A 20,907-nucleotide genomic window follows, 5' to 3' on the forward strand; every position below is an offset into this window, starting at 1 on the left:
TTACTTAAACCTCTGGTTTTTCCTCCACAAAACTCTTTAAATTCTTTTCAGGAATAATTTTCTCCTGCTTCCTATGGATAGCCATTTTTGTGGTTGAAGGAAATTGAATAAGCATGCGAACTAAGTTCTTGATAAACCATCAAACAGGAAGGGCTGAAGACAAAAGCCATCAACTGGCTGTGCATTCCTCCCCATACATGGATACTGAACCATCACTAAACCCTGGTTTGGAGTTTGGTCATTTGCACAATTTCAAGTTCACCTTCACCATATTTTTGCCCAATCTTCATTTCCTCCATATAGTCACCAAGATAATTTTTCTAGGCTTTGCCAGATACCTTGATTTTTTTTTTTAATTGACAAGTTTCTGCCCTTGGTATCTCCGTGATTATGTTAGTGAACCTATGCTGATTCCTATTATCAATTGCTTTCATTCTTTAGAAATCACTGAATACACTTTAATAACACCATATAGAAAGTGTTGAATACATGTCAAAATGATATCTGTAAATTATGATATCCTCCTCCTTCCCATTTAAAAAAAATAAATTTATTTGTTTATTTTTGGGTGTGCTTGGTCTTCGTTTCCCGTGCAGGCTTTCTCTAGCTGCAGCAATAGGGGAATGCTCTTTGTTATGCATGGGCTTCTCATTGCGATGGTGGCTTCTCTTGTTGCAGAATACAGGCCCTTGATCATGTGGACTTTAGTAGTTGCGGCTCTGGGGCTTTAGAGCACATGCTCAGTAATTGTGGCATATGGGCTTAATTGCCTATGGCACATGGGATCTTCCTGGACCAGGGTTCAAACCCATGTCTCCTGCATTGGCAGGTGGATGCTTTACCACTGAGCCACTCAGGAAGCCCATCCTTCTTTTCATTGTTGAAAATCATAACAGTTGCTCCATTCTACCTCATCCAGCATCTGTCTTATCCCCCATGGTTCCTCAGAGATTCTCAGGATGACTTTCCCTAGTTAGGCATTTATTATTGAAGTAAATGGCAAGCCACTCCAGTACTCTTGCCTAGAAAATCCCATGGATGGAGGAGCTTGGTAGGCTTTAGTCCATGGGGTCGCTACCAGTCGGACGCAACTGAGCAACTTCACTTTCACTTTTCACTTTCACGCAATGGAGAAGGAAATGGCAACCCATTCCAGTGTTCTTGCCTGGAGAATCCCAGGGATGGCAGAGCCTGATGGGCTGCTGTCTATGGGGTCGCACAGAGTCGGACATGACTGAAGTGACTTAGCAGCAGAGTTGATTCACCATATCACTTTAGTTTCAGGTGTACACCATAGTGTTTCAATAATTTTATAACTTATACTCCATTTAAAGTTATTGTAAGATAATGACTATATTTCCCTGTGCTGTACAATATGTCCTTGTTTCTTGCCCATCACCTTTCTCCCCTCCCCACTGGTAACCACTAGCTTGCTCTCTGTATCTGTGAGTCTGTTTCTATTGCTGTGTACACTCATTTGTTTTATTTTTTTTTAGATTCCCCATATAAGTGATAACAGAGTGTTTGTGTTTCTCTGACTTATTTCACTAAGCATAATACTCTCTAGTTCCATCTACATTGTTGCAAATGGCAGAATTTCATTTTTTTTATGGCAATTTAGCTTTATACCCTAAAACACAGCTTGGGACAGAAGACTTTGCTCTTCATATAACACAGTTAAACTTCCTTTTACTTTATCTTCACTTAAGCTAGAACTACATTCACTCTAAAGCAATGCTTTTCTGCACAGGAGCCAAACCAAAAGAGAAAAAATTTGCTCAATAATATATATTAAATTTTTATATCAGGTACTATTTTGGGAACTGCATTTCACTTTTTTCATAGAAACATAAAAAACCACAAAAATATCTCTTGTTATAACTCATATCCCCTGTTTAGCATAGTACCTGTTCATAGAGCTTACCACACAATTTTAAAGTGTTTTCACATAAATTACATAACCCAATGTTGATAAAATTTCAACTACACAGACATATTCTTATTCATAGATGTAGACTCTGAGTTTCCTTGAAATTAAGTAAAAATCTTCTAAAAATTCCATGATACTTCAAAGGCAGGGGAAAAAAAAGAAAGAATGACCTCAAATTTAGTGCTTTCTTTGAAAATCATATCACCTACCTAATGCATTTTTCTTATTCTTAAAGTCAATATTCACTAATATATAGACACATATATTTGCATTAGTAATTTTTTGGTAAGAAATGTATAGTATTGGTGATTTTATTATAAGAATTCCTTTTTTGGAAAGTTTCCTCTTCTTTGATCTGTCTTCCCTTTCAAACCAGAACAAAAAAGCTTATCGACCTTTTACCTGATTAAAAGTGTGTTCCTGCCATTTAGGCTCCGTATCTGATCCTGCCCTGTTTCCTTTGGCATGACTCAGGGGCTTTATGATGGGCTGGTCAGACTTTCATTGCTTCCACTTCATTAGTCAGTTTTGACTTGAAAGTCAGAATTTGATCCAGAAATAAGTCTTTTCATCCTCTGCTCAGACATCCTTGGCAAAAGGCAAGAAAGCATCCTCAGAATCTTTGCTCTGAGTTGGATCTTGAGGTTTAGCTCACTCTTCTCCTTTCAAAAAGAAATGTAAAAAGAAAGCCAGTTCATGTAAGCAACATCCGATTCTCTGAATAAAATTACCTCTGTTTCTGTAGCCTTTTCTGTTTTCATTCAAGAGTTCTTCACAGGCTTCCCACCCTTAGGTTGGTGGACGTTTTTACTAGGTTCATGAGACAGGGTTCAATCAGGGAGGAGGAACAACTGCAAGTGTGACGGTAAAACAGATTTCTATAGGGCTTCTGTCCTTCCTGGTTGAGGGAGAGGTGGGGTACTTGAGGAATAGCCAGCCCTGAAGCCGAGCAGATCCACTGGTAACCACGACTTTCTCCTTTATATCTGTGAGTCTGCTGCTTTTTTGTTATATGCACTGATTTGCTGTATGTTTTAGATTCTGCATGTAAGTGATATCATACAGCTTTTGTCTTTCTCTGTCTGACTTAGCATATTACCCTCCAAGTCCTCCATGTTCTTGCCAATGGCAAAACTTCATTCTTATTAACTCCTCAATAAGTTATATTAAACAAATACCTTAATTCACATTTTTCTGTGTTCTCACAATAAGACTTATTCTACCTTTACCTTTTCTTCCTTATATTGTTAGATTCAATTTGCTAATATTTTGTTTATAGTTTCTCAATTTAACATTCACAAGTGACATTGGTGAATGTTTTTAGGTTTATTTTTCTCTCTGTCATGTTTTTGTTTTACAGTTATTCTAGGCTTGTCAAATGAGTTGGAAAGCTTTCCAATTATTTATGTTCTGTCCCTTCCCAATGTTTCCTCCTGTGAACTCCAGGGCATCAAATTCATTGTTTTTGAATTTTTCAGTCTCTCAAAATAATTTTTTTATGAGAAGGATTTTTCCTTTCTTTTTTTAAATTCTGGGTAATAGTTCTGCTGATTTCTCATGTGGGATTTTATCATCAGGCCAAGAGACAACCATCCCAATGTGATAAACCATGATTAGAAAACATATATGTGCTATTTCATTGCCCCTTAGCCATTTTTAAGTTGATTCAACTAGCGCTTACTGCTGAGTATGCAAGGAGTATCATAATGGGATCGAAGGTGCAGGAAATAAATTGTTTTATGATAGACGTGAAAGACATCATCTGGCCTTTAGAAACTTAAAATGTGGAGTAACAACATGTACTCCTGGAATAATGTAATGAAAGCACAAATAAATGTATTCATAACACTTCATGATTAAGCATAAAATGAGTATGGAAATGCACAGAGGATGTGCCCAAGTGCTGAGTGACAAAAGTTAAAAGGAATTAGTCAGAAAATGCCTAAGAGTAGAGGAGCTCTGAGCTGAATATTGAATTAGGAGATACATACAAAGTGAGATAGTATTTAGAATGGTATGTGAATAGGCAGGTAAACAACAATAAACAGATCTATGGGTGGATGATAATATATAAATTAGTATATCTGAAGCTAAAGGAGACATTTTTAAAAACTCAGTTAATGAAACCAGAAAGCATGGTATGGCAATCCTATGACAGTGGCCGTTGTCGAGATCCCCACATGTCACAGCTATTTTCAAGTCTCCTGATGTTCCCTGGGCTTTGTTCAGGATCCAGAAAGAGGTAAGCCAATGTGGCATACCTACGCAGCTTGGCTCAAATACGGTCTTCAATTTACATATATTATCATAATGAATATGTACAAATATGTGCATGTGTAACATGCACGCACACATGTTCTGTTTTTGAGGCAAGTGGAGTAAGTCTCACAGTCTCTTAATGTGGGGGTGGGAGAGCAATTTGCATTAACAAGCTTGACTTAAGAGTCACCGTATAGAAATAGAACAATGCAGGAATATAAACTGATGCCATGAGGGTTATGAAGCCCTCCTCAGTATCAGGAAAAATACTATATCTGAGATCATTATATCCCCTTTGTGAGTCCCTGCTTAAGTCAAACCTTAAGAAATGGTCATTAAAAAGGAAGAAAAGGAAAAAGAAAAACTCGATCTGATATTATTACATCATTTTTATGATTCTATACTTAGAACAAATCATGAGATGCATGAGAGTAAAACTCATACACTCATTGAATTCTCAGAGAAATCTCCGTTCTGAAAGAAAAAAAATCTGGTAATAATTATTAATGTTGATTGATACCTACATTACTTTGCCAACAAAGGTTCGTCTAGTGAAGGCTATAGTTTTTCCAGTAGTCATGTATGGATGTGAGAGTTGGACTATAGAGAAAGCTGAGTGCCGAAGAATTGATGCTTTTTGAACTGTGGTGTTGGAGAAGACTCTTGAGAGTCCCTTGGACTGCAAAACACAACCAGTCCATCCTAAAAGAAATCAGTCGTGGGTGTTCATTGGAATGATGTTGAAGCTGAAATTCCAATACTTTGATGTGAAGAACTGACTCATTTGAAAAGACCCTGATGTTGGGAAAGATTGAAGGCAAGAGGAGAAGGGGACGACAGAGGATGAGATGGTTGGATGGCATCACTGACTCAATGGACATGGGTTTGGGTAAACTCCAAGAGTTGGTGATGGACAGGGAGGCCTGGCATGCTGCAGTCCATGGGGTCGCAAAGAGTCAGACATGACTGAGCAACTGAACTGAACAGACTTTAAGCAGTTATCTACAGAATTGCCTGCTTTGCACAGCCATGTGATACCAATAGCCACTGTGCTTTGTGAGAACCATAAACTAACACAATAGTGCATACAGATAAACCTGCTTTCAGCTGCCCATTGACCAAGAAGAACTTCCTAGGTATTAAGGAACATATGACAAATAAGAATTATCTTTACCACATGGGGAGCTCTTGCACATCTTTAAAGAAAGACCTGATGAGGGGTTTGTATAGATCTGAATCTGAATCTTCACTGTCGCCTTAGTCTCCTCTGATCTGGGCAGTTATTTTTATTAATATGTTAAGTAGTTAGCATAGTATTGGCAGATACATTCTTATTGAATGGTAGATCTTTTGTTTTCTTCATTATCATTAAAGCAACCATTTAAGGAGCACTTGCTAGATGCCAAGGACCAGTTCAAGCACTTTAACTGTCTCCTTATGTAATATACCAATTTTATGAATAGGAAATTTCCCCAAGGAAACACACTGAGGAAGAGGAAGAGCCAAGACCCAAAAGGATGCCTTCTGGCTACATCACTATCTCTTCATACCATGTAGAACATGTTTCTGAGCCTTTCATCTTGACCATATCCTATCTGCTTGCTGGGTTTCTCTGGTGGCTCAGCAGTAACCAATCCACCTGCAACACAGGAGATACAGTTCGATCCTTGGAAGAGGAAATGGCAACTCACTTCCGGATTCCTCCCTGAAATATCCCATGGACAGAGGAGTCTGGCGAGCTACAGTCCATGGGGTTGCAAAGAGTCAGACACAACCGAGCACACACACGGATCGGCTTGCCACAGAGCAAAATGAAAGCTACTAGCTCCACGTCTGGCAAATTCCAGTTGTTGTTAATGTCAGTGTTTAGGCAAGGCCTGAACACTGCCAGAATGTGGCCGGTGTGATCTATAATGTGACTCACTCTTCTCCACTCAGAAAACAGTCTGACTTGCTAAGCATTAAATGGAAAGTTTTTCCTAAGAATGTTTTCAAGATTGCATTTTTTTTTCTTTTAAGATTTTTTTTTTAACATGGACTGTTTTTTTAAGACTTTATTGAGTTGGTTGCAGCATTGCTTCTGTTTTATGTCTTGGTTTTTTGTCCACAAGACATGTGGGATTTTAGCTCCCTGACTAGGGATCGAACCTGTACCCCCGGCACTGGGAGGCAAAGTCATAACCACTGGACCACCAAGGAAGTCTGTCAAGATTGTATCTTTAATAAGGTGATTTTTAGAAGCAAATTCTTACAATAATTAATTGTACCATATGTTTTATCAATTACTGTTATTTATTAGTTTCTTCCATGGTTGGAGTCAAGACAGTGGAAGTTACAAAGTATGACTCCTGTCTTCAAGGATGAGTAAGAAAATACAAAGGGAAAATCCACAGCTTCTGAGGAGGAACAAACAAGAAATCTCTTTTAACAGTGAAGCAAAGACAATGAAAGTAATCTCATCATCTCATCACAGACATTTCAGAATATGTTCAGGAGACTATTCTCATTTCCTAATTCATTCTTAACATTTTTAGGCAAAGACAATTAAACATTCAGAGGCTTCCAGAATCTAGACAGGCTCCTAGACTAGACTGTACCCTTCTTAATCTATGCTCAGGGGTTGGGAAAAAGGAAGCCATCTTCAGCCCTCATTAAGAATGGAAACTTCCTCAATGGAAGTTTCTAGTGATATTTAGAGGCAAGTTACCTTTTCCTGTTTCCTTATATCAGATTCTTTAGTCAGTCCTGAGGTTCACCTATGAATAAAATCAGACTCCTTTGTGATAGAAGTGTTAGCAAATGTTAATCATGTTTTAATACATAAATGTATTAAATCATTATGTTGGACACCTTCAGTTCAGTTCAGTTCAGTTGCTCGGTCGTGTCCAACTCTTTGCAACCCCATGAATGGCAGCACACCAGGCCTCCCTGTCCATCACCAACTCCCAGAGTTCACTCAGACTCACGTCCATCAAGTCAGTGATGCCATCCAGCCATCTCATCCTCTGTCGTCCCCTTCTCCTGTCCCCGATCCCTCCCAGCATCAGAGTCTTCTCCAATGAGTCAACTCTTTGCATGAAGTGGCCAAAGTACTGGAGTTTCAGCTTTAGCATCATTCCTTCCAAAGAAATCCCAGGGCTGATCTCCTTCAGAATGGACTGGTTGGATCTCCTTGCAGTCCAAGGGACTCTCAAGAGTCTTCTCCAACACCACAGTTCAAAAGCATCAATTCTTTGGCGCTCAGCCTTCTTCACAGTCCAACTCTCACATCCATATATGACCACAGGAAACCATAGCCTTGACTAGACGAAACTTTGTTGACAAAATAATGTCTCTGCTTTTGAATATGCTATCTAGGTTGGTCATAACTTTCCTTCCAAGGAGTAAGCATCTTTTAATTTCATGGCTGCAGTCACCATCTGCAGTGATTTTGGAGCCCAGAAAAATAAAGTCTGACACTGTTTCCACTGTTTTCCCATCTATTTCCCATGAAGTGATGGGACCAGATGCCATGATCTTCGTTTTCTGAATGTTGAGCTTTCAGCCAACTTTTTCACTCTCCACTTTCACTTTCATCAAGAGGCTTTTGAGTTCCTCTTCACTTTCTGCCATAAGGGTGGTGTCATCTGCATATCTGAGGTTATTGATATTTCTCCCGGCAATCTTGATTCCAGTTTGTGTTTCTTCCAGTCCAGCGTTTCTCATGATGTATTCTGCATATAAGTTAAATAAGCAGGGTGACAATGTACAGCCTTGATGTACTCCTTTTCCTATTTGGAAGCAGTCTGTTGTTCCATGTCCAGTTCTAACTGTTGCTTCCTGACCTGCATACAGATTTCTCAAGAGGCAGGTCAGGTGGTCTGGTATTCCTGTCTCTTTCAGAATTTTCCACAGTTTACTGTGATCCACATAGTCAAAGGCTTTGGCATAGTCAATAAAGCAGAAATAGATGTTTTTCTGGAACTCTCTTGCTTTTTCCATGATCCAGCAGAGGTTCGCAATTTGATCTCTGGTTCCTCTGCCTTTTTTAAAACCAGCTTGAACATCAGGAAGTTCACGGTTCACGTATTGCTGAAGCCTGGCTTGGAGAATTTTGAGCATTACTTTACTAGCGTGTGAGATGAGTGCAATTGTGCAGTAGTTTGAGCGTTCTTTGGCATTGCCTTTCTTTGGGATTGGAATGAAAACTGACCTTTTCCAGTCCTGTGGCCACTGCTGAGTTTTCCAAATTTGCTGCCATATTGACTGCAGCACTTTCACAGCATCATCTTTCAGGATTTGAAATAGCTCAACTGGAATTCCATCACCTCCACTAGCTTTGTTCGTAGTGATGCTTTCTAAGTCCCACTTGACTTCACATTCCAGGATGTCTGGCTGTAGGTCAGTGATCACATCATCGTGATTATCTGGGTCGTGAAGATCTTTTTCGTACAGTTCTTCTGTGTATTCTTGCCACCTCTTCTTAATATCTTCTGCTTCTGTTAGGTCCATACCTATCGAGCCCATCTTTGCATGAAATGTTCCCTTGGTATCTTCGCAGCAGCCCACGCTCAAGTGCACCAGTTGCAGCCGCTGACTTGCTTACTGTTGGACACCTTATATTTACACAATATTATATGTCAGTTATAGCTCCATAAAATAAGTGACTAAAAAGAAAAATAAAAACAAGTTCCTGTCCTCCAGCAACTAAAAGACTAATTGTGGGCACAATTATGTAAAAGATGCTTGCATAGTCACATGATAACTGCTTTAAGAGGGGCACATACAGAATACCTGGAACTCCTGATTAGGGAGTAAGTCAGTTTGCCCAGGAGGAGAGTCAACCTAAAATGACCAGATTTTAAATCTTGGGCATTAGATAAACTGCAAGTGGAAAAAAAAATGTGTCCATAATAACAAAAATTGAATTAAAACAGTAAGTTAGAAACATGATTTTTTTTAAAAAAAATTAAAAACATGAAGATAAATTCGGGTATCTGAGCTGGTATTTTAAACAATGTGTTGAGTATTTTACTTACATGACTTTTGGCTATTTTGGTGGTCAAATATAAACATCAGGAAAGTAAAATAAAAATAAGAGTAATTAAGAACTTTGGCCTACCTTTTACCCCCAACACTCTTTGTCCTGCCCAGTGCACTTTAAGAAAGGAGAGAAGTAAGGAATTAGTTATCTTTTGAAGCTATGTTGAGTGTGAATGCAATTTTACTCAATTAAGCCTTAAACAACTGATGCAGGCAAATGTGGTCCATGCAGTAGAGACCCTTATTATATCTAATACAAAATAGTTAATTGCTTCCAAATGAAGCTCAAATCAGACAGAGAAATGTCTAATCCGAACTAGTACTAAAATAAAAGTGGGCAATGGGCAGCATTGTGTTTTTGCTTGACTCTGTGGATTCTCAAGAATATTCATTTACTTAATAGGCCAAATTAAAGCATGTGTCCTTCAGGGACTGCCAGTCTTAGGGCATGTGAACAGAAATGCAATTTTCTCTGTAATTTCGTAGATGGATCTAGTAAAGGTCTTTATTAGTCTACATGATAACCATGTTTCTGGGCAGTGTTGCCTACTGCATTGTGATTTACAAATATTAAACACATTCACAGGTAAAATCATGCTTTCAAAATAATCTGAAATCATTCACACAATTTTACATTAAATGATGTTATCACATAAGTCGTAGATACAACACTATAATATGAGTTTTCTCTTAAAATTCTGAAGGTCAGGGGACTGCCCTTAAGATTGATCTTTTGTTAGAAGAAAAATATTGCCACTGCTTATAAAAAGAGAAACAAAAATTCTTGTGTATTTTAGGGCTTTTATTTTGGACCCCAAATGGAACTTAAATTTTCACTGAAGACATGTAATGCCAAAATGAAATCCTCCCAACAAATTCACAGTTTAGTGTTCAGCTCTTCATTGTAAATTATGTTTACTAAATCTCAGAAGCAATACAGTGAAAAAGAAGATAAAAACATAAATAAGGCTAGATTGTGTTATTAAACTGGATCCTGTCAACATAAATTGATAGGGGGAAAATACATATTTTTTTTAGTGTACAATTATGTTAGAAAATTTGATCGCTAATGGATTTCTGTATTCATATCAAGGTTATATGGGCAATTGTTTATGAGTAATCTGAAATCTCTTACAGTCTCTTCCAACAAGTTTTGTAACATCTATTTATGTGAGACATTTTGCCATTTCAAATGTTTCCCTCATCATTTTTTTCCATAAGAGCAATGTGCTACATTTTGTTAATTTTGCACTTGTTTTCAAAACCCTCCTTTATTTGACTGGAGAGCTTGCAATTAACCCACTTCTCTCTATTGAGAAGCATCTTTATAATAACAGCTTTCCTGGCAGAGCTTTTGTTAGGCAGATTTTGAAATCAAGAGCCCATCAAGGTTAGAAAAAATCCAGTCATATTAAAGTTCAGCAAATCTCTTTCAAGGTCATGTCCCTTAAGGTTATGGAGGTTTTCTTCCTGTTGAAAAGATAACCGAGTTCCTTTTCCCCACTTAAAAAAAAAAAAAAAAAAAAGAAGTAAGACAACACTGTTACCTGTTTTACCAAATATTGAGAGAAAGATGGAGGTTTTATGGCAAAAGGACAAGAGAGATTTTTTGAAGCTTGACTGTAGGAAGGGCTAGACTTCTGTCAATTGCCCTACAGACCCATTCATAGCCAGGGCTGGCCAGCCATCCAGCTGCATGAAAGAGCTTAACAGTCAAAGGGCATGGTAATTCCCTCCATCTGCCTTTTCTTTCTTCTGAGGCAAAATCTTCACCTGGTGTTTTTGATTCATGTGTCCTAATTATGATGGCTGCCATCAGCAGCCCTGTGGGGGACACCACAGACTCGCTGAGCCCACAGAGCACGCTGAAGCTTGTTAAGCAACCATGTCAGCCTGATTTTAGGCCCCATTTTGCAGCTCTCCACAGGCCTATCTAAAAGCATCAGGAATCTCAGCCTTGCAGGACAAGTGCATTGTCTTTCTAAATGTCTCTTCCTGATAAGCAAATCCAAATATGGTTCATTCACTGTGGCTTTGAAGGCACAGTGGGGAACTTGGCCTGCATGGTGGATACAACAAAATGCTTAATATTATCACTTGGTATAGAGCTAAAGAACTCAATTTCCAATTCCAATATAAAAACCTTTGCTCCCCAGCTATGATCAAGAGTTTGAAATTTAAATCAGGAGTCTTGAAAGCTATTCTAACTCTCAAAAGGGCTGGCTTTCCCATACATACAAAGAAGAAAATGCTGTGCTTGCATTAGGATCTGAATCAGAAAAAGTGCACATCATTTCAGAAAATGTAATACTTGCCTCTTTCAATTGAAATGCTGTTGAGTATCTTCCACATTTTCAATTCATTTGTTTTATTGTATTTCCCATTATTTAGATTATGATTAGGACTGGTCCCATAGTCCTTTTTTATTACTTTATATACCTCCTATTGTTTTAGTATTTCCACACTAATAGCACCTGGCAACATCCAAAATGTTTGATGTTATTTTCATGGAAGTGCAAAAACAGCATCAGAAATAAACTTAGCGACATCTTTAGCATCCCACACCCCCTTGCCTCTGTATATGACACATTGTGAATCAATGTGTTTAGCTGTCCTCCAAATAAATGCCAAAGTGGGACTTTCTTTCCTTATTCGTGTGTTATTTTGAAGAATGTTCTAGTTCTATTTAGCATAGTGGAAAAATAAAGAAAGCTTAGTTGATACAAGAAAGTTCCACTTAGGAACTGAAACCTAAAATCATGTTCAATGATTTGCAAGTGGCAATTCAAGGTTTTTCAGAACAACTCTTCATAGGCTGTGATTCTTATCCCTACCCCCAATCTCAAGTACATCACACAGGGATTCACAGAAGAAACTCAATCACCAGTTTGCAAAAGAATTGGGGTTGGCAAATTGTTCTAAAGTTAATACCTAAACAAACAGTAACCTGTAAGTCCTTGTATAATTGGTTACTCTGGTAGTTTCTGTAGGCAGAGAATCATTACTTGCATTCTCTCTGTTGGTTTCTTATCCTTCATTGTTCACTTCGACCCAAGTGAGAATATGTGTGATGTGTTGGATCCAGACTCTCAGGGGGATTGGGGTGGGAGGGTGGCATCTGATGCAAGTGGCTGAGTTATTGAGTCATCCCGGAGTTGTTGATGCATCTTGGTCATGTCGATGTTGAAAACCAGTGTCACATCAACTGATAAGTCAGAAGACAAATAATAAACAAAGAGATAGACAACTAAGTAAATATGACATTTTTCCAATCATCAATTCCTGTCACGTTTACTCCTAAATATGTCTCAAACCTGTCCTGACCATCACTACTCTGATCAAGGCATTCATCACTGCTTAATGCTGCTTCCATTTCCCAGCAGGTCTTTATGTGCCTAGCCTTTCCCCTTTATTTATTTATTTTATTTATTTGACTGTGCAGCTTTCAATATCTTAGTTCTCCAACCAGGGATTGAACCCCTGCCCCCTGCAGTGGAAGGACAGAGTCATAACCAGTGTACCACCAGGGAAGTTCTCTTTCCCCTTTAGATTCATCTTCCAAATTGGCACCAGAACAATCTGAATTTAATGCCAACCTACCATGTCATTTCCTGTTTAACTTCTTTGGTGACCACAACCTATTCCCCATCTACCTTTTCCGTCTTCACTCTCCCTGTCCACCTGCTGCTCCATACATACTTTAAACTCAAACAACCTCAAGGAGGCTGATATGACCCAGAGTAAGTAGATTAGGCTTATTCACTTTTGCTGGCTCCCAGCAGTGAAAATCAGGTTTTATCACCACTGTGTTTTGTTTGTTTAAGTTGCTAAGTCATGGACCAACTATTTGTGACCCCATGGATGGTAGCCTGCCAGGTTCCTCTGTCCATGGGATTTTCCAGGCTGGAGTGGGTTGTTATTTCCTTCTTCCTTTTAGACAGCTTATATTCATCTACTGTTGTATTAACAATCATGCAGCAAAGCTTTACTGAGCACTTATCATGTAATAGGCACTGCACAAAGTCTTAAAGGCATGAGTGTATCCTTAAAGAACCCAGAGACAGACTTCTAGGCAGGTGGTTACAACAAATGGGCTAAATGAAGACATGTACAGGGAGGTCCTGCTGGGGGACCTTATGAGAATTTAGAATCTGGAAGGGTAGAGAAGAGAAAATATGCAGGAATAGCTTTATAGAAGGGAAGAATCTTAAGGAGTGAATAGAAGTTACCCACAAGTAGGCCATGTATTGTTTCAGGTATTCAAAACAGAGAGGAGCATTTGAGAATGTGTCAAGGTACAAAACAGCATAGCACACAGAAAAAGAATAGAAATTGGAAGTGAACCTGGAGGGACAGATAAGATGCCTGTTGAAGAGGTATTAAATGTCATGTAAAAGATAACTTTAGATGATAAGAAATCACAGAAAAACATAACCTGGATATGACACGGGTTAAGTGTCTGTTTCAGATAGATCACTTTGGTACCTGTGCAGAGGGTGGATTCAATGAAGAAAACATAGAAGCTGGAAGACCCAGCAGGAGGCCATTGTCATACTAAGATGAGAGACCATAGAAGTCTAAATGTAGGGAGAAAAGGGAGTAAAGTGCAATTGGGAATATTTCACATTTGACTGGATATAGTCTATGAAAGAGACAGAGACGTCAGAAATGGTTTACTGTCATCATGGGTGATAGAGAGATGCAGATGCCAACAACAGAGAAAGAATCAAGAAGTAGGAGTGTGTTACTATTAAAAACAGGAGTTACTTCCAAGTTCTTATTGTCACATATGCTCCTTATAGTCAATCATTTCTATAATTATGCCTCATAGAAATTTATACCTTTCTGAATACATCAAAACTGGATTAGACAGTCACAAGGTCCAGGACTCAAGCAAAGGAGATACAACACCTGAAATAGACAAGTGTCTTCTCCTCACTAGAGGACACTTTCACACATACCACAGTGCAAGGTAGAAAGAAAGAAACACTGCAGGAAAGACACAAAGGAAGATGTGGAGAGGTCAGAGGAAGCCTGGTTACTTTCCACTGGGAGTTCAGCAGGAATAATGAATAAGATGATATTTGAGGAGGTCCTCAGAGCTTATATAGAACTTTGACAAGTGGAGATGAGCCTGAGGAACTTCTGGGCAGAGGGAACAGTGCAGATGGCTATTGTAATGAGCTAGGAGGAAGGAAATGGACTCACACATTAGAAGTGTGCGGTGACATGAGTAGCAGTAAATCAACAGGATTGCCTAATTCTTGTACTTGCCCAGGAGGGGCAAGAAACAGGTCCCAAAAGGATATAATCTGGATGCACAGTGGGAACACATTTGAAAACAAGACTATGAGCAGTTTGGGATCTTTCTAGACCAGTGATGTTGGGTGTAAGTTGACAACCACAGCTGTGATGCAGGTGCAGTAAGTCCCATACATACAAACAAGTTCTGTCCGAGAGAGTGTGTGTAGATCCAATTTGTTCATAAGTTCAACAAAGTTAGCCTAGGCTAATAACTAACTGTATAGTAAAGTATTATAAAGCTTTATAATACTTTTCAGACAATTAGTTATTGTTTAGTCATTAAGTCATGCCCAACTCTTTGCAACCTCATGGACTGTGTAGCCCTCCAAGATCCATGGAGTCTTCTAAGCAAGAATGCTGGAGCAGGTTGGCATTTCCTTCTCCAGAGAAACTTCCTGACCCAAGGATCAAACCTGTGTATCTATCCTGCACTGAGAGGCAAATTTTTTTTTTACCATCTGAGCCACCTGGGACATGAAAAATACAGCAACAACAAAAAAGACATTTTTAATCTTACAGTGCAGTACCCTGAAAAGTATAGTACTACAATACAACAGCTGGCGTACTGGGGCTGGCATCAAGTGAACAAGCAAGAAGAGTTATTGACCGGAGGAGACAGAGGTGGTAGGAGATGGTAGAGCTGAAGGATCGTCAGCAATAGGAGACAGAGGAGCTGCAGTTTCACTCACACCTGAAGTTGTTTGCATCTTTGAAAGTTTGCAACTTAAAGGCTTGCGTGTAGGGGACTTGCCGTGTTTATCCTTCATTGTTGCAGAACCTTTCCATTGAGTCTTAGCTAGAGAGAGGAATCACTTTTAAATCTTAAGACCCTTTCACATCATATAAGGGCAAGAATGGATATAATACAATACAAATACCACCCTTTGTATTCTTGCTGAGTCATTTTGGAAGTTATGCTGTCTTACTTGGGAAGTTGGTTTATTTTAGGGAGATGTTGGAAGGAGGAGTCCCATGGGGCCACTGCTCCATCCTGAGCACCGCTGGAGCACTGCCCCCTCGCAGCTGTCTGCCTGCGTGAGCCCCGCCCTCCCAGGACCCACAGAGCACCCAGGCCAACAGGCTTTTATGATCTCAAATTCCGTCCCCTCCCCTGTTCTTTGTAAGATTCCATTTTTATCTTTTTTTTCTTTTTTTGTTACTCCCTTCCTCCTAATCCTAAAAGAATTCTATGGAGCTTGCTGGCTGTGGAGGTGACCCCATGCTCTCCACAGTAAACATTCCTTTCACAGTGCTGAACTGCAGGAAAGACGGAAGGGCTGAGCACCTGGGGAGACAAGGACGCCCCAGGGGAACAGAGGCTTCCAGACTCCAGACCCTGCTCTGAAGGCCAATGTCTCCGGCCCTCTCATCCACGCCAGCCCACCTGTCCTTCCTCTCCTTTCCTCCCATTGTTTGTGATTTCTATCTCAGTGTGTTAGACTTGGAATTGACCTGACTGATTCAGCCCTTCATTAAAATATATACGGATAAGGATATGCATTTTTATTTTTAGTTTTTACTGGTGTATAATTGCTTCACGATGTTGTATTCATTTCTGCTGTACAACAGTGTGAATCAGCTGTATGTACACATATATCCCCTCCCTCTTGAGCCTCCCACCTCCATCCCACTCATTTAGTCACCACAGAACCTCAAGCTGAGATTCCTGTGCTTTAGAGCAGGTCCCACTAGCTATCTAATTTACACTTGAGAGTTTACATATGTTCATCCCAGTCTCCTGATTTGTTTCACCTTCCTCTCCCCTGCTTTTGTCCACAGGTCTGTTTTCTGCAAATGAGTCTCTCTTCCTACCCTGGAAATAGGTTCATCTGGACCATTTTTTTAGATTTCACATATTTGCATTAATAAACGATATTTGTTTTTCTTTTTCTGACTTACTTCACTCTGTATGACAGACTCTAGGTCCATCCACATATCTTCAAATGACTCAATTCATCACAGCACTCTTTACAATAGCCAGGACATGGAGACAACCTGAAAGTCCAGCGACATATGATACTCACTATTCTAAAGGAGATCAGTCCTGGGTGTTCTTTGGAAGGAATGATGCTAAAGCTGAAACTCCAGTACTTTGGCCACCTCATGCAAAGAGTTGACTTATTGGAAAAGACCCTGATGCTGGGAGGGATTGGGGGCAGGAGGAGAAGGGGACAACAGAGGATGAGATGGCTGGATGGCATCACTGACTCGATGGACGTGAGTCTGAGTGAACTCCGGGAGTTGGTGATGGACAGGGAGGCCTAGCGTTCTGCAGTTCATGGGGTCACAAAGAGTCCGACACGACTGAGTGACTGAACTGAACTGACCTGAGTTTCTCCTATCATAGTATATACAGCAAGTTGTGGCCTTGAATTTAGTTCCTAGGCATTCACAAGTAAACTCTGCAAAAGAAACTGGGAACAAGAAAGAAAGAAGACACACTGTATCTGAAGTGTCTGAATAAGTGTTTTCAACTCATAGCCGTAGGCTTTCCAGTGACCATTTATTTTTAATGAAGTAACACTAGTACAAGTGAAAATGCAAGTGAATGTCTTGCTGTTGCCATACATTGTTTGCTAATGTCGGAGCTTCTCTCTGGCATAACCATAGGGTAAACTTGATAATATTTTGATAAGAAGCAAAACTATGAGGCAATAACCCTATCTGTGTTTTGTGACCGTGACGATAAATTTGGAACCAGCATTTTCTCTGTATTTTCTCTGGGAGACTTTTATGGTTCACAAAGAAAATAGGGGAAATAAATGATAATATCTCCATTTTCCAGCAATTCTCACTGTTTCATCTTTTACTGCTATTTATTCTCTTTCTTTTTCATTTTCCTTCCCCTCTTGAAAAGAATATGTTAAAGCATATATCAAGCTGAGGAGTCTGTACAGAGTTTTGTTTTCTGTTAGGAATCAGAATTCTAGAACTTAGGTAGAGACAGTACAAGAGCAAAGACTTAACCAACTCCTCATTTTACAAAAGAGGAAACTGAGACACAGCAAGGAGAAGGAACTTGCATCTGATCAGAGCTGAGACTGAGTTGGAAGCTCATGGTGGCTGTGTATTGGGCTTCCCCCAGCACGGAATAAGTCTCATGGGGTTTGGGAAAGACCCTTGTGAGTCACACAGGGTAAAAAGACTCAAACACCCACCTTCTCTTCTGAATTCTAAACATTTTGAGGTGTAATCCTTTCTCAAGGTCAAGAATCAATTCAGGCTGATGCAGCTCTGTTGTTTGATTGCTTCACATTCTGGATCCCAACACATTTTTTAATTATTATTATTTAGACTTTTGTTTCCCTTCTTACAGATTCAGGTTAGTGTGTATTATGTTGCTTTGTTGGGCTGTTATTAGACATCAAAACTGGCATAAATCCAGAGGCAACAGATTAGAAATATTGACTTTTCTCTTGGGCTAATTAAAACTTTGGTATGTGAGTTAACACATGTAATTTTAATTTTATAACAAATGTAACAGCGCATGCTGAGAAGATCCCTGGAAATATAAGAAAAGAAAACCTTTCTAAATTGTAAGAATCAAAAAAAGATAGAATGCAGAAAGATCAGCTTGTTTCTTTGCACAGGGGTAAACCCTAAACGGAGAAGGCAATGGCACCCCACTCCAGTACTCTTGCCTGGCAAATCCCATGGACAGAGAAGCCTGGTAGGCCGCAGTCCATGGGGTTGCTAGGAGTCAGACACAACTGAGTGACTTCACTTTCACTTTTCACCTTCACGAATTGGAGAAGGAAATGGCAACCCACTCCAGTGTTCTTGCCTGGAGAATCCCAGGGACGGGGGAGCCTGGTGGGCTGCCGTCTCTGGGGTCGCACAGAGTCGGACACGACTGAAGCGACGTAGTTGTAGTCGTAGTCGTGGTCGTAGTAGTAGTAAATCCCTAAAACATCTTCCTTGATGTCTTAGACGGTAAAGAATCTGCCTGCAGTGCAAGAGACCTGGTTTGATCCCTGGGTCAGGAAGATCCCCTGGAGGAGCAAACGGCTCCCCACTTGCTCCCCACTCTAGTGTTCTTGCCTGGAGGACTCCATGGACAGAGGAGCCTGGTGGGCTACAATCCATGGGGTTGCAAAGAGTCAGACACAACTGAGTGACTAACACTTTCACTTTCACTTTTTCCAACCCCCTAAACCAATTTAGAAAGCCACTTAGGCACTATTTTCAATAGAAATATATATATTGGAAGACTCTTTTCCCAGTAGCAAGTAACATCCTTAGGAACAATAATTCCTCAAGGGAGACTGTATAACTGCATTACTTATTTCTCAGTTTTAGAGCAGCAGCAATTAGATAAACTTAAAACCAGTGGCTATAATCCTCAAGGTTGGATCTGATTAATAAGGCGAGTGATAGCCTGCTGATTCTAAAATAAAAAGCTAAATAAATATATGTTGCCATGATCAGCAATAAAGTAATAAGCAGTTTGCAATAAATGTGATTGGCATAAAACAATGTAGAAACTAATGTCGAATGCACTCAGGAAACAGCTATTGCTGTCAAGTTTGCAAAATAGGATGGTGCTTCCACAAATGTATCTACAATTTAAAACGATTGAAATAGGTTGACAGATATGCTCACAAATTATTCATGCAGTATTTAAATTGTGTACCTAACTCCTCAATAGCATGTTTATTTAATCAAAGCATGATCATTTCTGACAATTACTTTTATAAACTTTCATGAAATATACCAGGAAATATCTGCAGACACATATTAGCTAAATCATGTAAGCAGCAAAGAAAAGCTGACACAGCTATTCAGAGCAGCAAAGGAACGGATAGAGTTTAGCACATTAAGACACTGCCAAATGGTTCCTTAGCTGGTAAATGCCTGGGATAATCACAGATGAGTAAAAAGGAAAGCTTGGGGAGGTTATTAAATTTTACTGCTAGGATATAAGTCTCTAACATGGCATGCTTTGACTAGGTCTATAGATTTTCCAGAAGAAAACTGAATGCACTCTATCTGGGTGAATGAATCAGAAGCAGCATGTCTATCAGGAGTTTGAAAATTTGCAAGCCCTCAGGAGCTGGCAGATAAGGCCACTGAGTGGAGTAGGGACAGGCAAACTGGAAAGCACTTGCCTAGGATTTTAAAGACAGCTGATGGAGGGCTTCCCTGGTGGTCCAGTGGTTAAGACTCTGTGCTTCCAATGCAGGGGGCACAGGGGGTTCTATCCCTGGTGGCGGAACTAAGATCCCATACACTGAGCAGTGCAGCAAAAGAAAAAAAGTGGGGGTCAGCTGATGGAGTCAATTATTATTGTGCTAGAATGCAAGTGCAGGATTGCCAGAGCTAATGTTCCCAGAAGAGCTAGAGATTCAGATTTCCCTGTGAGATACACATATTTTTCATTGCTGGCAACTAAGTTATTAAAAACCACAAAACAGCAATAATACCTGTGCAGAACCACCTGTTTGCAGGACCCTACAGTGATAGACACAGGGTATCTATATATTCCATGTAGCCTTTTCATGATCACAGTTGAGCGATTTATGGCCAAAACCATTTTGGAAGCGATCAGACAAAAACACCAGCCCAACCATAGTAGGGTTTGGACTTGGGTGAAATAAAATATTTCTTTGAACTTAAAGTTGGTTGACTACAATATGGCATACAGGGAAAAATTCAGGTAACTGTGATCATTCTGGGTTTTTTTTTTTTTTTTTCTGTCAAAAGGAAATACTTGTAGCACCTACCCCTTAGGCCATTGTGAGGATTAAGTGAGTTACTTCTATCAAGTGCTTAGAACAACTGACATATAGTAGGTTCTCAATAAATGCTACCTGTGAATGCTCTTACCATTATGCATAGAATGGAGGCATGTTCCTGGAATGTTAAATGCAAGATGGCGTTTCCAGAATGTGGCAATTCATTGAGAAGCCTCTTGCAATGTAACTGTTCCCAAGGGAAAATAAAAGCAAGATATCCTAGTCATTGTGTTATGGAGAGATGGGAAGCAGTTCAGAGGGTAGAAGAAATATTTCAAGGTTACAATGAAGCACAGTTCTAATAATCTTTTTTTTATTTTTTTGACACGAAGGTAATTATCATAGTAGGCTGACTGGGCATGCAATCATGGGAAATGATCAAGTTGTGTGTGTGTGTATGTGTGTCTGGAAGTGTCTTCAGCTTTTCTCTGAGCTTTTGGGAAAAGATGTGTTTTTTTTTTTTTTTTTTTTCTGTTGGTTTTCTCTAAGACCCTTCATGAGACTGAGAGACAGAGATAAATAGAGACAGATGCTGCAAAGCCAGTGAAGTCTGCAGTTGTGCACAAAAGGGAAAGCTCTCTTGCTTCTATTCACTTTCCAGCCATGCTTTACACACAGAGCTCTGGCTACTGTTCTCAAGCATTGGTCTACAGACTA

The 20,907-nt window shown here is 39.6% G+C and overlaps 1 protein-coding gene and 1 long non-coding RNA gene across 7 annotated transcripts in view; one reads left to right on the forward strand and one right to left on the reverse strand.

Moving 5' to 3' along the window:
• The window catches only part of TENM3 (teneurin transmembrane protein 3), a 1,022,495-nt gene that overhangs the window by 62,399 nt on the left and 939,189 nt on the right, over positions 1-20,907 (forward strand). The gene's annotated exons all lie outside the window — the stretch shown is intronic.
• Positions 6,391-16,005, reverse strand: LOC112444628 (uncharacterized). 2 transcript variants are annotated; one of them, XR_003032991.2, is made up of 5 exons: positions 15,442-16,005; positions 12,159-12,416; positions 9,291-9,326; positions 6,897-6,945; positions 6,391-6,585 (listed from the first exon to the last, which is right to left on the reverse strand). It is a non-coding gene; the product is annotated as an uncharacterized lncRNA (long non-coding RNA). The 2 variants fall into 2 exon arrangements; XR_009493118.1 differs by having other exon boundaries at positions 12,143-12,416.

The sequence above is a fragment of the Bos taurus genome, chromosome 27, assembly GCF_002263795.3.
Source record: "Bos taurus isolate L1 Dominette 01449 registration number 42190680 breed Hereford chromosome 27, ARS-UCD2.0, whole genome shotgun sequence".
In the NCBI taxonomy this organism is placed as follows: domain Eukaryota; kingdom Metazoa; phylum Chordata; class Mammalia; order Artiodactyla; family Bovidae; genus Bos; species Bos taurus.